The following is a 22670-nucleotide window of genomic DNA, read 5'->3' on the forward strand; positions in this document are numbered from 1 at the left end:
CCGACCAAAGTTGGTCGGAAATTACCGACCAACTTTGGTCGGTCAATTAAATTAAAAAAAAATATTGCAAAAAAAATCGACCAAAGTTGGTCGGTATTTTAATTATGTAATAAAAAAATTCACCATCTGGGAATCGAACCGGGGTCTGTACTGTGGCAGGATACTATTCTACCACTAGACCATTGGTACATTTTATATTGTCTCTTTACTTAGGAGTTATGACGGGCATAATATTAACTAACTATTTATGGTTTTATAGGGTTGTGATGGCTCTGTGCTGCTGAACTCAACGAGAAACAATAAAGCAGAAAAAGATGGACCCCCTAACATCTCATTGCATGCATTCTATGTCATAGACGCTGTTAAGAAACAAATTGAGGATTTGTGCCCTGGAGTGGTCTCTTGTGCTGATATTTTAGCTCTCGCTGCTAGGGATGCTGTTGCTCTTGTAAGTTCTATATATCTATTGCTAAACTATTCATTGCTGGCAAATAAAAATAAACATGATATTACCATAAAAACCATTCCTAGCAAACCAAAAAAGAAAAGCAATATTACTTCTCTACTAATGTGAAATTATTTATTGGGCATATATATTTTGTCCAGTCTGGAGCTCCTACTTGGGATGTGCCAAAAGGTAGAAAAGATGGAAGAATCTCCAAAGACACGGTAATATCAAGACTCAATTTGAAAATGGTGCTTTTAATTTGGTGAGATTTTTAGAAATGATCAAGATAAGTAGATGCTCGGACACTCAAGCAAGATGAAGCCTGCCTTACGTCTCGCTGCAAATTAAAACTATTCCGTATCAAACAAGGGCTAACATTAGCAAACGAAATAGGCTATAAAGAACTAAAATTGAAATTGTTGTCACGCTTGTAATAGAGTATGATATACATTGTCACCCGTCTCCAATGGGTATCAATTGGCACCAAAGTTGGTCGGTTTTATTAAAAAGTAAAATTACCGACCAAAGTTGGTTGATTTTTTTAAATGACCCGCCGAATTAACCGACCAATTTTGGTCGGTTTTTTTAATATTAATTTTTATTTGTTTTAATAGAAAAATCGACCAAAGTTGGTCGGTTTCTTGAAATATAAATTTCGCGGGACTCAAAAATAGTTTCCCGCATTTTTGCGCCAAAAAAAACCGACCAAAGTTGGTCGGTTTCATAAAAAAAAAATTTTAAAAAAATATTTTAAAAAAATATTTTAAAAAACCGACCAACTTTGGTCGGTTTTTTGACAGACCAAAGTTGGTCGGTCAACCTTGGTCGATTTTTGCCGAATTTCTAGTAGTGTTTGTAGCCATCCGGGAAAAACTAATGACAATAGCTAGCCACAAAATAAACCATACAATTAACAGCCCAAAACAAATTAAAAGGCTAGCCCAATATCACTGCCACTCAAAACTATAACTTCCTTCTCTCAGCGATCATACGCATTTTTCTCAGCCGAAGAAGCCGTTGTTATCCCAAATATCCATTTGTATTACTCCCATTTTGACGTGTACCATTTGAACTGAATTGCCCATTAGTCATACCAATCACTCTACTAAGGTTCTGATCAAAAGCTGGAATTGCAGGTATACCAAATGGCTCTGGTTTTGGATTTGTTATCTGATCAGGTTTTGAAGATTAAACTGAAGACGACGTCGTTGAGGAGGAAATTTTCTTATTGGATGAAGAAGAACATTTTTGTGTTCTTACGAGAACCACCACCAACTGGAATATTCCTAAGAGTACCACCTTTGGTCCAATACCTACGACAACTCTTACAAAAGTGACGTGGCTGAGAAAGATTATAATTGTTGTAATAACAGAATTTTGTATTTGGTGAATCACATCTTGGACATTTCAAGTGTTCTTGCTCTGGAAATTGTGGTTTTATTTGTGTATAAATTGATGGATCTTGCATATTTAATTTTCTCTTTAGCCTATAAAAATTCAGTCCTTTTGAAATAAACCAAGTGAATTAGTAGTATTGAAACCAAAAAAATTGGTTCTTAGTAGTATTGAAACAAAAATTTGTATAGTGAATATATACAAAAATAAATTGTCATTATATAAAAAATATACTAAATAGACTGTCACTATACAAAATATAGGATTGGTTTAGCAGTGAATTAGTAGTATTGAAACAAAAAGTTATACAGAAATAGACTGTCACTATACAATTTATATACAATAGGTTGTCACTATACAAAATATGTACAAAATAGACTGTCACTATATAAAATATATACTAAAATAGACTGTCACTATACAAACAATATAGAAAATATACTGTCACTATACAAAAATATACTAAATAGACTGCCACTATACAATTTATATACAATAGACTATCACTATACAAAATATATACAAAATAAACTGTCACTATACAAAATATATACTAAATAGACTGTCACTATACAAAAAAATAAACAAAATATACTGTCACTATATAAAATATACTGTCACTATATAAAATAGACTGTCACTATACAACAAATATACAAAATAAACTGTCACTATACAATAAATATACAAAATAGATATTTCGGGCTATTAGATGTAATATGTTTGGACCAAAGGGCTATTTTGTGTCAATGTGCAAAAACATGGACTATTAAAATTTTGAGGGGCTACATAGGGTAGTTTTCTCAATCAGAAACCCAAGCCCTAAAATTAAAAAAAAAAAAATTCCACTTGCGATTGAGAAGAAACCCAAGTTAAGACAGCTCGAGTTGTCATAATATTACATACAGTTGTCGATAAAAGGCAAACGAAGAAACTTTTAGGCAAAAAAGATTTAAAATTTTCAGTGCACACTGTTGTGTATATCTTTCCAGATAAAATAAAGAAATAAAATGATAGAAGCAAGAATGTTAAGCATAAAAAAGACATAGCTTGGTGAAGAAACGGAAATCAAAAAGAAAGGTAAAGAAAATGCATTTCGGGATGCCCAGATTCAAAAAAAAATTAATCACTTTTTCTTTCTAGCTTTATTCATTTTATTCTTCCTCTTCTTCTTTTGAATACATGCAGAAACATATATTTATGTATACTATATGTAGAAAAAGAGAACTGGGATAAACTTTTTCTCGTGAAGAACACTATAATGAGAGGGTTCTTTAGTGACCCTTCTATTCAATTATCACGGCCTTGTCGGACAATATGTTTTTGTGCAGGTTAATTTGTTATAATTTTGTATTGCTGTAATAAACAATTAAACTTTCTGAAAAAATAAAACAGAAAGTTAGTAATACTTGTTTAACGAAATAGATTCTGAAAAAAAAAACAGTATAGGAATAAATCGAGCCCACTGAATACACAGTGTGTCCTTAAGGAAATTATTCCCCTCAAGTACCCGAGGTGCTGGAATATATCCTCCCAGGATAGAATGATTTAACTCACCGGAGTGTTAGTACCAAAACACCGGTGAACAGCAAGCCACTCGAAGGCTGTAAAACACACTGAAATTTTTTTGTGCAGAAGAAGAAGAAGAACCTCAGAAAATTTCGTAAGGAAAGATTCTGGGATTCAAACTCTATTTATAGAGTTGCTGGCATTGTTTCTGAAAAGGTTTGCAGCCTTTCAGAAACAGCCATGGATGTTGGAACAGGGTTGTTTGAAATATTACGGAAAAATGTATTTAAAATAATCCGGGAAAGAAAACGGGCCTGACCGAACCGGGTCGCGGGTTATTCCGGATTGAATTTTTCGTTAATTCCGAAGCCGAAGCCGAAGCCGAGCTGAGCGAGCGACGACGACGACGGCGCGAGGCTTGCCTTCTTCTTAACTCTTTAAGAGCTAGAAGAAGAGCAATTATATAAATACCCATCAAAAGCCTTTTCTTTCTCCGATATGGGACAATGTCCCTTTGCCAAGGGAAACTCAAATATTTCATTTTTCCTCCATTTTTCATCCACCCTCTTTAAGCTACACAAGCTTAAAATCCCAATAATCCCCCACATGAATGGGGAATGGCTATAAAATAAAGGAATGCACGGACACATGTGTGTTTTACATGCAAGAATTAATTGCATCTGGATAAGTAGGTTTCCCTTTGAACTTTCCGTAGTGAACTTATATCGGATATACTCGGTCAATCGGTAGATTTGATATCTTTGAACCGTCGAGCTTTGTTGTATACCTAGACAACATAAGTCACACGATCAATCCTTAACCATCTATGGTTCTCACGGTTGTGTTCGTTTCAGCCATGAACACCGCCTGGTTTCATGAGTGCTTAGAGAATGGGCCTTTACTTTCATTCTCCTTGAAGCGGTTTACACTTCACACTCTCATAGGTGATTTCTAAACGTGTAATCCTATAGACACACTATCTGGTCATATCCTGCCAGACTTAGCAAATTATTAAAAAACCTTTAAGCTTTGTTGACTCATCAAAAAGCCTTAATGCTTTACCTCGATTTCTGAGCATTGTCTTCATCACGAGAATGGGTTGAGTTATTTGACAATGTTGAACTGTCATTCATAACTTTGTTTGATCTATTTGAACCTAGCTCGTGGGATCTCCAGTCTGCTAGGTAGAGTTACCGTCATGATGACTTGTCTTAGACCTTAACCCCATTCCCTTTTGATGATCTTTCAACTGCCTCTCTAGAAAGGCCTTTTGTAAGTGAATCTGACACGTTATCTCTTGACTTTATGTAGCCAATTGTGATAACACCACTAGAGAGTAGTTGTCTAATAGTATTGTGTCTCCGTCGTATATGACAAGATTTTCCGTTATACATAATGCTCCCTGCCCTGCCTATTGCCGCTTGACTATCACAATGTATACAAATAGATGCCAAAGGTTTGGGCCAAAATGGAATATCTTCCAAGAAATTCCGGAGCCATTCAGCTTCTTCACCGGCCTTATCTAAAGCTATGAATTCAGATTTCATTGTAAAACGGACGATGCACATTTGTTTGGATGATTTCCAAGACACTGCTCCACCCCCAATTGTGAAAACATATCCACTTGTGGATTTAACTTCAGATGATCCATTGATCCAATTTGCATCACTATATCCCTCGATCACGGAGTTAGTTAGTTAATAATACACGTGATTGGTTAGTGAGGTGGTTATAGTAGTTAGTATCCATTTTACTGCATCCTAATGTTCTTTTCCAAGATTAGAAAGGTATCTGCTAACAGTACCAACGACATGTGCAATATATGATCTAGTGCAAACCATAGCATACATCAAGCTACCAATGGAAGAAGAGTAAGGAATACGAGACATATCCTTTTTTCTCCAGTAGATGGACTCTAACTAATACTCAATTTGAAGTATAGAGCAAGAGGAGTACTAACCACTTTTGCATCTGTCATATTGAACCTCTTGAGTACCTTCTCAATGTATTTATTTTGGGACAAAAATAGCTCCTTTTTATCTCTGTGTTGGTAGATTTGAGTGCCCAAGGTTTTTTTTGCTGGCCCCAAGTCCCTCATCGCAAACGATTTGCTCAACTGCTTCTTAAAGACTGTAATTATGGATTTATTATTGCCAACAATAAGCATATCATCTACATAAAGCAATAAGATAATAAAATCATCATTAGAGAACTTCTGGAAGAATACATAGTGGTCTGAAGAAGTTTTCTTGTACCCTTGTTTTTCTATGACATATTCAAACTTCAAATACCATTGCCTTGGAGCTTGTTTCAATCCATACAAGCTCTTTTTCAATTTGCAGACATAGTTTTCTTTTCCATTAATTACAAAACCCTCAGGCTGCTCCATATAAATCTCCTCATCTAAATCACCATGAAAAAAAGTAGTCTTGACATTCATCTGCTCAACCTCTAAATCTAGACTTGCGGCTAAGCCTAGAACCACACGAATAGAAAGCATCTTCACAATAGGGGGAGATAATTTCATCAAAGTCAACTCCCTTCTTTTGGCCAAAACCTTTAACAACTAACCTCGCCTTGTACCTGGGCGCAGAGGTATGGTTATCTGCCCTACTCTAAATATCTATTTGTTTGATAAAGCTTTCTTATCTTTCGGCAATTTCGCTAACTCATATGTGACATTCTCATGGAGTGACTTCATCTTATCTTCCATGGCTTCTATCCACTTATCTTTGTGAGTATCTTGCATGGCTTCATCATAATTCTCAGATTCTCCCATGTCAGTCAAAAGTACATACTCATCAGGAGGATAGCTCATGAATATTTTGCTTCTCCCTTGTAGATCTTCTAAGAGAGGTTTCAGGAGCATTCGAAGTAGTTACCTGAGCAGGAATTGATTGCTGATCAACCACAACTTCATCAACTGGAGCATCCATAATATCTACACCATGATGATCATTTTGATCTTGATCATTATCTTCATTATTGTCTTGGGTTCCTTCATGTACAATAGGTTGCTTAGCAATAGAAACTGGATCAATATCAACTAAGCTTTCATTACTCTGAGAATCTATCTTCTCAGCTTTGTCAATATCTTCAATAGTCTGGTCTTCAAAGAATATTGCATCACGACTTGTAATAAGTTTATTGTCAACATGATCATAAAAATGATGCCCAAACTCATCTTGACCATAACCGATAAAGATGCAATGCTTAGTTTTGAAATCCAGTTTCGATCTCTCATCTTTAGGAACATGCACACAAGCTTTACACCCAAAACTCTCAGGTGATCATAATAAAGATCTTTGGCAAACCAAACTCTGTCTAGGACATCACCATCCAAAGCAACAGCAGGAGGCAAATTGATAACATATGCAACAGTGTTAAGTGCTTCCGCTCAAAATGTATTTGGAAGTTTAACTTCTGAAAGCAAGCATCTAACTCTCTCAACTAGAGTTTTATTTATCCTCTCTGCCAAACCATTCAATTGAGGCGTCTTGGGTGGAGTTTTCTTATGACGATTTCCTTGTTCCTTGTAATAGTTATCAAAGGGACCACAATATTCACCACTATTGTCTGTGCGAATATATTTTAATTTCTTCCTCGTCCGTCTCTCAGCTAAGGCCTTAAATTCCTTAAACACGCCGAGTGTTTGATCTTTTTATTTTAAAGGATACACCTAGAGCTTGCGAGAATGATCATCAAAGAACGTCACAAAGTAAAGTGCCACCTTTTGACTTTACTTTAAAAGGACCACACAAATCAAAGTGTACTAACTCTAATAAATCGGGCTTTCTTGAAGGAGGATGGCTATGGAAGGAAACTCTTTTCTGTTTGCCAGCTAAACAATGGATACACCTTTCCAGCTTTGCTTATTTCACCCCAGAAAGCAAACTCTTCTTAGCCAAACACGTTATCCCTCTCTCGCTCATATGACTCAATCTTCTATGCCACAATTCTGATAAAGTGTCACTTTTCACCAGATTTATGGAATGATTAAGAATAGAGTCTTGTGTCACATATAGATGAGAATACTTGACTCTTCAAGCCACTACTAACGAGCCCTTGGTGAGCTTTCATTGGCTATTAAAGAGGGCATTATGGTAACCTTCATTGTCTAATCTTCCTGGGGAGATCAAATTAAAAGAAAAGTCTGGAGCATGCTTGACATCTTGAAAAAGTAACGTTGAACTATTATTAGTTTTCAAACAAACTGTGCCAACACCAAACATCTTAACTTCACTGCATTGCCCATTTTTAATACTCCAGAGTCAACTTGAGTATAAGATGAGAAAAAGTCTTTCCTTGGTGTGACATGTGATGTAGCTCCAGAATCTACTATCCAACTCATCTCATGGGATACCAAATTGATGACATTTTCATCATAAGAAAAAAGAAGTTCATCTCGAACAATAGCAGAAACATTATTCTCTTGCTTCAACTTGTAGCAAAGCCTTTTGATGTGTCCTTTCTTTCCACAATGGTTGCATGTAATATTATGGTATTTGGACCTTGACATAATTCTATTTTTACCTCTATTCCTCAAACCTCTTGTTCTATCTCTCTACCGGTCTTCTGTAACCAAGATATCTGCTTGTGAGGACGAACCTCAGATTTTCTCCTTACTTCCTCGTTCAACACACCACTCTTTGCATATTCCATGGTTACCTTACCTCCAGGAGCTGAATTTGTCAAAGAAATATGAAGAATTTCCCAAGAGTCTGGCAGAGTATTAAGAAGCCAAAGTCCTTGTACCTCATCATCAAAGTTAACTCCCATTCCAGACAGATGATCAAGGACACCCTGAAAATCATTTATATGATCAAGGATAGGACTGCCCTCCTTGTATTTAAATGTCGTCAATTGCTTTAGTAGGAACAACTTGTTGTTCCCAGTTTTTGAAACATAAAGAGTCTCAAACTTTTTCCACAATGATATCGCATATGTCTCATTCACAATATGGTTGTGAATATTATTCAACCCATTGTCGCATATGTCCACAAGGGGTGTACGTGGAGTGGGTTGGTTCGATTTTTAGCAAAACCAAACCAAACCAACTATATCAGTTTGGATTGGTTTGGTTTTGTCGGGTTTTTTGGGTTTTCGGGTTTTTTTGTTACTTAAATATTATTTCAATCTTACTTTGTTAAATATTTGATAAGTAAATATATATTTAGTAAAAATATAAAAAAAATTGACAAACATATTATCGATTAAAATATTCTTATGGGAGAATTCTATTAGTAACACATAATAGTTATTTGTTTAGTTGTCTAACAATAATTTTTCGTTGATGTACACTTTTAGGTTAACCGAATTTAGTAATTAAACATAAAAATCAATATGATACATAAATATTAATAATCACTTCACATTCGAAAAAGATATAAGAATTTAATAGATCTTAACATATGATATGAATATGGAAGAATAAAGAGATAGACGCATTTCAGTAACACTTGATAAGAAAGTGATCATACAACCCATTATTTAAGGTCAATAAATATGGAGCATTTCATATTCTATTAAAATCTATATCCCGCAAGAGAATCCCAAATATTTCTAGATATATTTTAAAGAAAATTTTATATAAAATCTTAAAAGTATATATAAAAATTATATATTTATATGTCGGGCTGGTTCAGATTTTTTTACTCAATACCAAACCAAATCAAACCAAACCAAGTCGGAATTTTTAATCGGTTTGGTTTGACTTTGCGGTTTGGTGCGGTTTTTTGGTTCGATTTGTACACCCCTAATGTCCACATACTTGTTGGTGCTTGAAATCCCAATCTTCATCAGATGTAGTCTCGGGTTTATGAGTTGCAAAATCTGGTAGATACATCTTTTTCACGAACAACAAACTTTCATCTTGTTTCTCCAAACATTATAATTTCTCATATTTAAACATACCATCCGCTCATATTCGGCTCCATTCCGTAAAAACTCGGATAAATAACCAAGGCTCTGATATTATTATGTCGAGGAAGAGGCAAACCCGAAAATAAAGAAAATAAAGAATACCAAATTTTAACGTGGAAAACCCTTCAAATCGAAGGTAAAAATCACGGGATCAGAAAGATCCAAAAAATTGCACTATAACAATAAGAGGGTTACAAAAGTTCTCTAAATTGACTACACAACAAGTTCCAAACACGGAGCAACAATAGCAATAACAAATCAACTGAACAAAGAGGAGAATCCCCAAAAAAGTAACTGCTGTTTGAGGCTCAAAATCATAAGTTACAGGGTCCAACTCAGACCTCCACCTTTCAAATCTAAGATCAAAATATTACGAATACTCAGTCAAAATGTCAGCCCGATCCAACGGTTAACGAATCGGGAAAGATGATTTGAAATTGGCTGGTCGGAATAAACAAATCTGCAGCAAAACAAATACTTTTCTTCTCTCTTCTCTCTCAAAAACCACTCTTATGTGCTTAAGTCTTTCAAAGACTTGTATCAATGAGCATAGAACAATTCTTCAAAGTTGTCCTATTTATAGATAATGAGCGGTGCTTTCTTTTAAAGCTAAAACCAACTCTAAATAGGAGATTAGTTCGGGGTACGTAGGCAGCCTGTTAGAAAAAAAGAGATCAGGTGCAGCCCCTTGTATTAAACAAAAACAATTTTGTGCTTATATTTTCTGGTAGTATTGAACAATCTGTACAAAAAGGCAGTTATTTGCTAACAGTGAGTACATTCTCTTTTTCAACATATCTTGCAGATTTATATGTTGTATCTTCTTCTTAGATCATGAAACAATCAATTTGTTCTCTTGAAGGAGAGGCTATTTTGCAAATAGAATTTTGCTAATAGTGACTACATTCTATTTTTAATGTGTGCAAAACATGAAAATTCTTTCTTCAAGCGACAAAAGATTAAGTTTTGCCAAGTAAATTCAGCAATTGGTTCCTACAAAGTTATTGTAACTAAGGAAACAAAAGGAGGCCTAATTACTAAACAGCTATCCAAAGCAATTGACATGGTTTACAAAAGCAATGATCATTCTCTGATGTAGGCTAGATGGTGACATATTTGTCATTGCATTAGCAAAATGGCTTAAACCTTAGATATAGTGGCATTTCCTCTAGCAATGGGAACATGAAGCCAAAATTAAACTAGCACTTTCTACACCAAAATTTTCTCCCATCACACGAGTTAATAGTTATTACAAACTACAGCTGCTGCCAAAGTTAGCCATCGTGGTAGAATTGTATAGTGACAACAATCATTCTATATGATTTGTTGTATTGTGTATTGTGAGTGACAACATAGATTAGAAAAGAAAAGAAGTATCATGATATTAAAAAATAGGCAAAATACATGCATAAAGAGACACTTAAAGTTGGCTTGATATATCTATTTCACACTCCAACTTACTCAATGATCAAGTACACTTCAACTTGGCACATGCGTGTCTCGTGGACACCCCCATCTCGTAAATTTTTTATCGCGATTTACAATCACATATGACATGGAAAAGTGACAAATAAAAAATTGATGCGTGTAATTTTATAAAAAGAAGAAGACATTTAATTTAAAAAGAAAAATAAAAACGTTAGAAAATTCTCTCTGCCATCTCCTTCACCGCCCAACCTCTTTCTTCTTCTCCACAAATTTCCACCAAATACTATAACCCTCATTTTCTATTCAATTTCACTTCCATTCTTTTTTTTTTTTTTATAGAAAACTCATCATCTCTATTCAATTTCATTTTCATTATTTTTAGAAAATTCATCATTTGCTTCAATAATTCATCGAAATGTTGCATCGTCATCTAATTACTCGTCGCCGTTCTCGTTTCATCGCCACCACATAATACAAATCGGTGGTGCTGATGATTCTGACAATACGACGAAGGATTCCACAGTTCTTGCACTTGCAAACTGGGGTTAAGGCCCGGTCAGATTCATGGAAATATTAGCGACGATTCAATCAGCTGCTTGTCTAATTCGATCGGATATTAGAATAAAAAACAATAATGCTTCTTCTATTCGCTTATCCTCTATTTCCATGGCTGCCATAAAAATCATAATACTGTTTAATTTTATGGGTTACTGAATGGTGTATTTGGTACTGTTCTTGTTGGGGTGATAGCGTGAGGGTGGTGATGAGTTTGTGATGATGGCAGAAGAGTGCTGGTGACTATGCCTTGATTGGAGAAGAAGAAAGTGGGCCCCACATGAAAAAAATAAAGCAAAAAATATAATTTAAGGAGCTTTCACGCATCCAAAGTTGTGTGAAAATCAATCATTTTGCCATGTCAGCTCGGGGTGTCCACGAAACACACTTGTGCCAAGTTGAAATATATCTACTTGATCATTGAGTGAGTTGGAGTGTAAGATAGACATTTGAAACCAATTTTAAGTGTCTCTTTATATATTTTTCCAGAAAAATAGAAAGTCGAGGGTTATCATTATATTTAGGATAAAATAAGCATTTTTAAAATTTGATTAAAGGGAGAAAATGTTTGTTTATCACCAAAGTTATAGATTACAAAAACGACATATTTTTTGTTAAGGTAGAATACCTTTATCACCAAACAACTCCCACGCATCTAGAACAAAGAATACTTGAATGGATTATTTACTTCATCTTGTCAATCTTCCAATTTATGCTTGAGACTTGACCCAATTTGTTTTATTTTTGCATAATTAACTAAATGAGAGAAAAATTCATATGGTACATTAAACGATGTCTTTCAACTATCAATCGACAGGACAATGATGCATATTTGATAAAGCTTTTGGCGCTACAGAAATGGGAAAAGAAAAAAAAATAGAACTTTCACACAAGTCCCTTCTGAATAGAAAAATATATATATATAATTCATGTCCTTTTATCCTTTGTTTGGGACTTACTAGCAAACAAAGGTATTCACATCACATGTTTCATGTCAAAATGGCAAATCAACACGGTATACCCAGCATATTTCTTTTGCACGTACTAGCTTACACTTCTCAAATTAAAGTACAATATATATTTGTGAATCACTTAATTTATGATATGAATGTCCAATCATTTCATGTGCAACCACTTGCCCAAGCAATCACCAAATTTGGAGAATGAGACGTAAGAATAAACCATAATGGAAAGAATAGACGCAAGTGCTCAACAATAATACAGGCCATAAGTTGCATATGCCACAATTGCGATTTATAAATCGCATTTGTTAAATGCATTCTCCAGTTACGAGGTATAAGTTGCATTTGTCAATTGCATCAATCGATTCCAATTATAGGTCACAGTTGGCAATTGCATTTATAAGTCTCCGAACTGCGATATATAGATGTATAGGTATCATGATTATTCATGAGTTGCATTACTTATTCGCGATTTTAATTTTTTGGTGTGGCTTTGGAATTAAGACCTAGGGAGGACCCACGTGGTGCTAAGCGGGTTCAATCGACCCCGCTTCATAAAAAAAAATACTATATATATATGTATAAAATGTGACTAAAGCAGCGTAAATATTATATAAAAATTATAATTGAACCCACTTGAGCTATTGCAAAAGTGGTCAGAAAAGAAGAAATAAACCATAATGATAGCAGCATAGCCTAACATAACTGTCTTTGCAATCAAATAAAATTATTTTCCTCGTTTATATTTTGTAGTTTTCTTTATTTTACTTTATAGTATATTGCACGTGGCATTCAAATAACTGGCTTGATCCCGTTAGGAGATTAGTTTGGGGGTACTGAGGCAGCCTGTTAGAAACAAAAGATGATAAGGTCCAGCCCCTTGTATTAAACAAAAACAATTGTGTGTTAGTTCTCTTTATAATTGAACAATCTGTACAAAGAAGCTTTTTGCCAAGTAAATTTGGCTAGCAATTGTCGTACATTATTTCCAATGTATTGTAGAGTCATGTTCTATTTATTTTCTTGGATCATGTCAGAATCAATTAGTTCACTAAGAAATCTCAAACAAGTTTTCATATGCTTGGCAATAATCCATTCTGTAAAATTGTCAAAAAGAATGTCATATTTTCCTTCTATCCAATAAATTTGTATTCGAAAAAAATAATAAAACGGGAGCTTTGGAACAAAGGTAAAGTTGTATCCGTGTGACCTATAGGTCATTGGTTCGAGCCATGGAAATAACCACTAATGTATCTATTAGGGTAGGTTGTCTACATCATATCCCTTTGGGTACGACCTTTTTCCGAACCCTGCGTGAACATAGAATACCTTGTGCACCAGACTGGCTTTTTTTATTTTTTTTTGGAAAAAAAATTAGATTTGCATTAATCAGCTTCTTCTCCATGATCTCTTTTTGTTTTTCTTCTTCTTCTTTTCTTCTTCTTCTTCTTCTTCTTCTTCTTCTTCTTCTTCTTCTTCTTCTTCTTCTTTTGTTGTTACTAAATTCTTAGGTTTATGAATGTCCAATGTATGTCCTGACAGTTGGTTGGTTAATACCTTCCTAAGTCGCTAGGATTATAAGTCGCAATTCTCAATTGCGACCTATAAGTCGCATTAGGAGATTGCGGCGTATAAGTCTCAATTGGAAATTGCATTTATAGTACCCGAATTGCGATATATCGTGATTATTAATGAGTGGCATTTTTTGATTGCGCTTTATGAGTCACATTACCTAATCGCTATTTTAATTTTTGGTATCGCACTACTTCTAGCTAAATGCGCTTTGGGATTAAGATTTGCTCAATGTTTAACGCTAGCAATTGAAACTTAACTGTTATCCTTTATCCTGTTTAGGAGCTCAAGTTTTATCGCTCACTTACATTGATATTGTTTACCCTTAAAAACGGATAACAATTAAATTTATATGAGGTTTTAAGAATATGTGAATTAATTTAATTCAAGTGATTAATAACATTAGATTAAGAAAATGAAAGACGTAATAAATGGTCAAACCAATGATAAGAGTGATCCCGATCTCTGTTAATGGCTCAACGAGGAACCTGCCTTCGGTTCTGAGCTTGCACTTATGAGGAACTTATGAACAAAAATAAGAACTTTGAATAACTTTTAGAAACATAGAGAATAGGAGTAAATTGCCTTGGTATGCATGTTACAATGTATTCTATGAATAATAAGCTTTTCCCTTTATATAGTAGGTGAGTTTTACCCTACGTACAATTCTAAGAAAGGTAAAAATCTTCCGTTTTGCTAATCACTGATTTTCTACCGATACGGGCCGAGGTACACTCCGTGATATCCAGTTGGTCACGGACATCACGGACCTTTGTTAGTCAGGTGCAGCTATTTGGTATTTCTCTCCAAAGTCTTGAGGCTCGAACCGGACCCGGAGGATGTGGTCCCGATGCTCCCGAGGACAGGTGTTTTGCTCGAGCTCCGATATGAGGGGCTCCTCGCTCTGACTCCGATTCCTTACGGTCATGTTCCTGCTCCGTTTGCCTCACTGGGAAACCGGGGTGCTCATTGGACTCGGTTTTACCCGTATACAAATAATCCCCTTGTTTCTTAGAGAGTAGGCTTGCCAAAACGATGGAAAACGACAGATGACTCCGGTTCCTTCCTTCGTACGTTACGACGAGGGAGCTGAACCGTCCCGTCAGTCGCATCGTTCTGATTTCGGATACGTGTCACTCATCGGCAGGTTGCCTCGAATGCGCAGCGTCAGTTGTTTCCCTATAAAAGCTTCCCTCCTTTGTTCTTTTTCTACTTTTTGACTAAAGTACTACCTTCGAGCTTTACAGTCATCATCAAACCTTCTTCAAACCTTCATATCTTCGTCCTTGTTCTTCAATTTCTATAGTAATCTCCAGATTTTCCCCCAAATTTTCTTCAAATCTTCATATTGTGTTCTTCATCTTCAAAACCCATTTTTCCGAAATTTTGCATTCTTTATTCAAATTTTCAAACACTCCCCCAGATGACAATGGCCAAACCATCGAAAACATTTCCTCAAAAAGTTGCCTCTTCATCTTCTCAACCGCCCGTTGGTCCTGAAGCAGTTGGCCCTGAAGTGGTCGCCCTCGATATGGCTTCCCTTGTTGTGGTTGCTAATGAACCCGCTGCCGAGCCTCCCTTGAAAGCGTTCATGCAAACAGGACCAAGGTGAAGGAGTCTCGAGGTACATATGTTCTGTGACTGAAGATATTCTTCTCATAGTTCGTAAGGACTGCAATTGGGAAGGCAAGAACGTAGTAGTATTTGGGCCCGAGGAAGCCGTTACTACCCACGTGGAGGGGTACTTAAGTGTTTATACTTATCCCTTCACACTAGGCCTGATGGACCCGATCATTCTAGACTTTTGCAAGAGGTATGATGTGTGCCTCTGGCAAATCCATCCATCGTTGTGGGGGATCGTGATCCTCCTCCGCTACTTTTTAAACAAGACCGAGTCTCGTCGGTTCACTATCGACCACCCACTCCGATTAACAATTAAACTTATTTAGTGGTTTTAAGGATACGTGATTTAATCCAATACCAATTGACAAACAAGGAATTGAATAGATAATCTGAATAGTAAAATAAATTAAACCAGTGTTCTAGCAATGCTTTCGACCTCAATTCAAGATGGTCTCGAGGTTGGGTAAGAAGAACAGTAAAGAATAGAGGATAAACAATGATGAACAGTAATGGATAGTAAGTAAAATAGAGAGTAGTATTTTTATATATCTTTATCAGTGAATCAATGCCCCTTATAAATAAATGTGGTCCCTCTTTATATAGTAGAGGACTCCTAAATAAGGTACAAATATAATAACGAAAACAAATCATATGATTGGCGTCAATAACCGCTTGATTTGATTTGTTCCAGGATTTATTCCGAGATCTTCGGTCGGTTGCTAATATCTCATCATTCCGTTATTATGCCTTACTCGAAGTCGATTATGCTCGGTCTCAATCTTCAGCGAGCACTTCGAACTTCGTGATCCGTACTTTGCCATTGAGCTCGAGCCTGGTTTATTGCGAGCTTACCCTCGGGGCAGCTCCTCGTGCCTAAGATATCTGACATGCCCGATTTCGACCGTATACAACATCTAATGTTGAAAATTTTACTATATTTTTTAATTGTTAAATCGTACTTTGTACAAGAAAAAAAGTCATTTTTTATATTTAATTAGTGATAGTAAATGTCGATAAAAAGCTTGTTTAAAATATTGACATAACAATAATGATAGAATTGTGTAAAAAAATGATAACAAAAATAATAATTTTGATTTTGATCTTAAATCACAATAAAGTACAATTTAGTGACATTTAGAACTAAAAATGAAAAATTTACCGCATTTGTAACTTAAATGTGATAGATGGATATTAAGAAAATTTTAAGACTATTACTGAAAAACAAATTAGGAACTCTTAATAAAGGCCTCACTCTAATTCTTTTCTTTCAAAACCCTAACCGCCTCTCACCTTTCCTCAACCCTTTCTCACGATTGATTTGGGATTCCTTGAAAACATCCAGATTTCCATTTGCAAAAGCCAAAAAAATATGAAATTGGGGAAGGACATAACAAGGTATTCTGAATTTTAGGATTATTATCAACTTGTTAGCTATCTTTTTTCACAAGAGGGGGGTATTATTTATCTTTTTGTTTGTTTATGTTTTAACGAGTTACAGGTTCAACAAGTTTGGATTTATAGATCAGTGACCTAGATTGTGCTACTGGATACACAACTTGGGTAACGATCTGTTTCAAGGAAGGCTTCTAGCTAGCCGATCAATCAAGAACCCCTTTCGATGTTGTTCCAGTGTTATGACGGAAAGTCGGTTATTATGGAAGATTTGGTTTTGAGTAATATTCTCCAACACGGCACGAGCAAGATAAAAAATGCTTGAAACTAAGTTTAGAAATAGATCTTGTCCCCTATTGCTGATTATTATTCGCCTAGACTATAGACGATCTTAACTTATTTTAGAGATTCAGGGAGTTTTATTTAAGGGAACGGGGTTCTTAAAGTCGAAACGACAGGTTGGGTCGTTACATATAATCACTTTCTGGTATAGAACACTTACCCCGGTCGAGGTCATGAAGAAATCCTTAAAATCGCCCAAAAACGGAGCTCCAAAAATCCCAATCGAAAATGAAGAAATGACAGATTTTCAATCCTTAAGTTTCTGCCCAAGTTCGCATTTGCGAACAAAAATTCGCTTTTGCGAATGAAGAGTGCTCGCAATTGCGAACTTCAATAAAATCGATAAATTGTTCGCAATTGTGAACTTCACTAAAATCCAAAATCATCGCAATTGCGATAAAGCGTTCGCAATTGCGAATGAACAGTACCTCACCATAAATCAATAAACGCAAACTTCATCGAAATGATCCGAAACCACCCCGAAACTCATCCGGAATCTCCCGGACACAAATCATATATGAATTTCAATCATAAAACATGCTACGGACCTTCTTGCGCACTCCAAATACTGAAAAAAGGTCATCTTAACCCGATATTGACCATGGTCAAACTCTCAAATTTCTTAACTTTACTAGTCTCTCAACCAATGATCCAAAAATACACCCAAATCCCTTGGGACCCCGTCAAATCATACCAACATGTCCCAAAACGTGATACAAACTTAGTCGAGGCTTCAAATCACATAAAAAAATGCCGAAATAATGAATTGCGCCTCGAATCGAATTATGAGTTTTCAAATCTTCCAACTTCTATATATTTGCGCTGAAACGTATCAAATCAATCCGGAATGACTTCAAATTTTGCACACAAGTCATAAATGACGTAATGGAGCTATTTCAATTTCCAAAACCACTACAAAAAAAGGTTTAATTTGTGGCAGTTATACTGAGGAGGTTACTCGAACCTCTATAAATTGCATCAAATTACGGAGTTTAGTCAAACCCCCAAAATAAAACCCCTACTAATAACACCCACTAGCTAGTTCCATCTGTTACAAGGCGATGACACCACATCAAAATTGAGAACTCTACCATACTCAAAAATATCAAGCTCGTTACTCCATCAACCCCAAACCTAAACATTCATAGTCCGATTGCCTTTTCTCCGCTCGCATTAAAACACGGAACCTCTGAATCATGTACTGAGAAAACCTTCTTTCTTGTCGTTTTACTGCCCAGACACATAGACAGGCATTCTACTATTACATAAACACTGTGCGATAACAACGCACGAATCGTCGTAACAATAAATGCCATATTTCAAAACCTTAGGTATTATTGATACTTAACTTGAAACGATAGAGCGGCCTTCCGCAAGGCGACGACAATATCCCAAAAAAAATTTACATTTGTTTGAGAACAATTATGTATTACTATGTTGCTTACAATATTTTGATAATTACAGTTTGTAGTTCATTACAAAAAGAGTATGCAGAAGTGGCTATTTGTTTTATTTTTGTGGTGTATGGTGTTCTGAAATATCAAATGATTATTTCATCATGAAAAATTTTAAAATTCATTATATTATTTTAATATAGAAACCAAAAACAGAAAAACTATTGACGAGACATATTTTCCGACATTTCTATTTTATGTCGCAAGCAAGATGAGTCGAGAGTACATCTCATTGACATTTGACAACATGTCGTAAAACAAATGTCACTAATTAGTTTACGACACTAATTTAAATGTCGAAAAATTCCCGACATCGAAATTTCCGACATTTGTTTTAAGTGTAAAATAAATGTCAGTTAAGCATTTTGTGACATTTATGTGATCTATGGTGACATTTTTAAAATATCGTCATAGCCTTATTTTCTTGTAGTGAACCAACAACGTTCGCTCTGATACCATGTGAGATTTGCAAATGAAAAGAGAGAAATTGAAGGATTTCGGTTAGACGAACCCTAGAATGTTCGAGAGAGAAATATCTGGAAAGAAATATGAGCTTCATTCATTATTAAAAAGGTATTTGTACAAGTGTAATACCCGGTCCTTATACAAAAAGAATACAACCAAATAAACAGTGGGCCTTTACATATTGGGATTGCTACTATGTTGGGACTTCAGCACGTCTATCAATTGTGCCATCTATGCTAACACCCCCTCAAGCTTTGGGGTGAGAGAACTTCCAACAAGATTGTGTGGAACACCAGACAAGGATTTAGTGAAAATATCGGCCAGTTGAGATGAAGAGGAGATGAAATGAAGAGAAATCAAACCATCTCAAGCTTCTTCCGCACAAAATGACAATCAAATTCAGGTAAAGGGTTGCATGATTTTGAGGTAAGGCAGTACGTGAAATCGATTCTCTTGGGGCTTGGTGATATTCACGGGAGAGGTTTCGTTCACCTTGATATTAAACGGGATAACATTCGCGAAGTTGCCAAAATTGTTGATTTTGGGTTCACGAAGAAGGTTGGAGTGAGGAGTCAGAAAATAAAGAGCGGACTCAAGGGAACACCTATGTACATAGCACCATAATCAGTTCTTCATAACGAGTACGGACCTGAAGCCGATATTTGGGCTTTTGGGTGCACTGGCTTTGAGATGGTTACAGGGAAGACAATGTCGGATTGAAGTGAAGCTGACGACGTTGTTTATCTATTGTGCAAAATTTGAATGGGATCACCGGATTTGAAGAACAAAGGTTTGTCAAAAGAAGTTGAAGATTTTTAAAAAAAGTATCTTGTTAAGGAGCCGAGATCGCTATGGACTGCTGATATGCTATTGAAGCATCCTTTCCTTTCATCTGAGCAGACAAGAAAAAAGAAACTCAACCCACTTTTGTTTATAGAAATTGCTAGAGGAAGTGATCGATTGATTGATGATTTTCGCAATAGTACGGAGATGGATAAGCTAAAACCAATGAAGTTGTTGAATTGCAGATCCAACAAAAGAAGAAAGTTACCGGAAGGATGCTGATTATCAATTTTGATTGGAATTATACAAATGTAAAGAACTACGTTTTGGCTTGATCCCGTTAGAAAGTTCACGTGTAAATTGAACAATTAGCACATATGGAGTTTACACGAGTTACCTCTTGAAGCGTGAACTAAGTACGTCTTTTACGTTAGCCTCCAATTCCAGAACAACTTAATCAAAATGCCATGACCAACACGATCACAATCTCCTAACGTCTCGTAGTCTTCTACTGTATTACTCAAATAGTATCTGGAAAGAATAAATTTAGTATGAGCGAAATTTGAGGAAAAAAAGCACCAAAAATTCGGCCATCCCTGCGGCAGAAAAACCCATGTATATATACACGCACAAGGTCAAAACAGTAGGGACCATAGAATTTAATTAACAAGGCTCCCTATTATGGAATTAATTTTGAAAATTTGAAATTAACTTCAACCGTAGTAAATTGTGAATTATTTCACTAAAAATTCGTAATTGTACTCCTTAGTTTAATTTCAAAATTCTTTCATAAAATCTCATTTAACTCCTCGTGTTAAGATTCAGATATTAATCAATCAATTTAAATTACTGACAATTTAATTTATATATCGATTGCTACCTTTAGACATTTGATTAGCCTATTTTATGCCCTGGATACAAAATTCACTGGGCGGGTTTATCCATAAAACTTTATAAGCTTTCAAAAAGGTATATTATCAATCTCAAAGTCAAGATATGGATTCTATCAACTAATTATTATTTTGTCAATGTAAGTATATTGCTAGTAAAAATAGCACGGGTTAGCCAGTTTTTGGACTGGTTATTCAAAAATAGCCAGCGTTTGCAAAGTCATTGAAAATTAGTCACTATTTTGCTGTAACACGGAAAGTTTCAGCATAATATACTGGAGATCGATGTACCTGTGTATGAACTTCCATCATTTTATGCTGGAACTCCAACACGCGGAAAGTTCCAGTATGATATACTGGAGATTGGAGCAACTGTGTATAAACTTTTAGCATATTATGCTGGATCGGTATATTATACTGGAACTCCAGTATATTATGCTGGAAGTCCAGTATATTATACTGGAACTCCAGTATAAATATACTAGAGTTAGGGTATACTTATGCTGGACCTCCAGTATAATATACTGGAGTTCCAGTATATTATCTTTACATGAAAAGTGGCTAAATTTCGATTACTTTTGAAATTGTGGCTATTTTTGAATGACCACTTGTAAATCTGACTATTTTTGAATTTCTCCCTATATTACTATTGTCCAATTTATCAGGCTTGTTAAAGAATCTTGCTTTTAATAAATCAAAACAATAAATAACATGCACAACTAATAATAATTATATCAAGATTTAGAGTATAAGTACAAGAAGTTGGAATTAAATCATTCTCATAATCAAGATAAATTATATTTAATCTTGTGCTACAATGCCATTCCGACGGTTTGTGCAACTTTGTCAATAAATTGTGACATTAAACTTTATGACTAATAAGAACCGATGATTTAATCTTCCGTGTATAAGCTCAATTATATACACTAAATCATCTACTATATATGCAAAGCACACACAACAAATACATGATCTATTTAAAATAAAATTTTATTGAATTGAATAAATAAATAAATAACTATTTCATAAAAAATACTATAACAAAATGCATAGTTTATAGTATACCCTAGCAATATTTTTGTTTATAGTGTCTTTTTTCTTTTTGGCAAGGTAGAATATTCCTAGGAGAGCTAGAACAAAGAATACTAATTTCACGAATTATTTACTTAGACTTATCAATCTTCCGTACGTCTGCTGGAAGTTTAGCTGATCGGATTGGTCAAAATTCAAGGCACGGGTTGCAAGATTTTGAGGTAAAACAGTACGCGAAATCGATTCTATTGGGGCTTAGTCATATTCATGGAAGAGGTTTTGTTCACCGTGACATTAAACCAGATAACATTCTTCTTGTTGGTACTGATAAAGTTGCCAAAATTGCTGATTTCGGGTTCGCGAAGAAGGTTGGAGGAGTAAAGAGTCAGAAAAGAAAGCACGGACTCAAAGGAACACCTATGTACATGGCGCCAGAATCAGTTCTTGATAACGAATACGGACCTGAAGCTGATATTTGGGCTTTCGGATGCACTGTTTTTGAGATGGTTACAGGGAAGACAGTATGGGATTGCAGTGAAGCTAACAACGTTGTTTATCTATTGTGCAAAATTGGAATGGGATCACCGGATTTGCAGAACAAAAGACTGTCAAAAGAGGATGAAGATTTTCTGAAAAAGTGTCTTGTTAAGGAGCCGAGATCGCGATGGACTGCTGATATGCTATGAAAGCATCCATTTCTTTCATCTAATGATAATGTTGTTGTTCGTGAGCATACAAGGAAAAAGGAACTCAACCCGTTTTTGTTTATTCGACATCTGTGCCGGTGAAAGTGATCCTTTGATTGTCAATTTCTGTAACGGAGATGGATAAGCTAAAACCAATGAAGTTGTTGAATTGCAGATCCGACAAAAGAAGAAAGCTACTAGAAGGATGCTGA

The 22670-nt window shown here is 35.4% G+C and overlaps 1 pseudogene; it reads left to right on the top strand.

Annotated features, from left to right (window-relative positions):
• The first annotated feature begins 15220 nt into the window (after positions 1 to 15220).
• LOC104117053 (mitogen-activated protein kinase kinase kinase 20-like) lies at positions 15221 to 22670 on the top strand (annotated as a pseudogene).

This window comes from Nicotiana tomentosiformis, chromosome 12 (assembly GCF_000390325.3).
Source record: "Nicotiana tomentosiformis chromosome 12, ASM39032v3, whole genome shotgun sequence".
Taxonomy (NCBI): domain Eukaryota; kingdom Viridiplantae; phylum Streptophyta; class Magnoliopsida; order Solanales; family Solanaceae; genus Nicotiana; species Nicotiana tomentosiformis.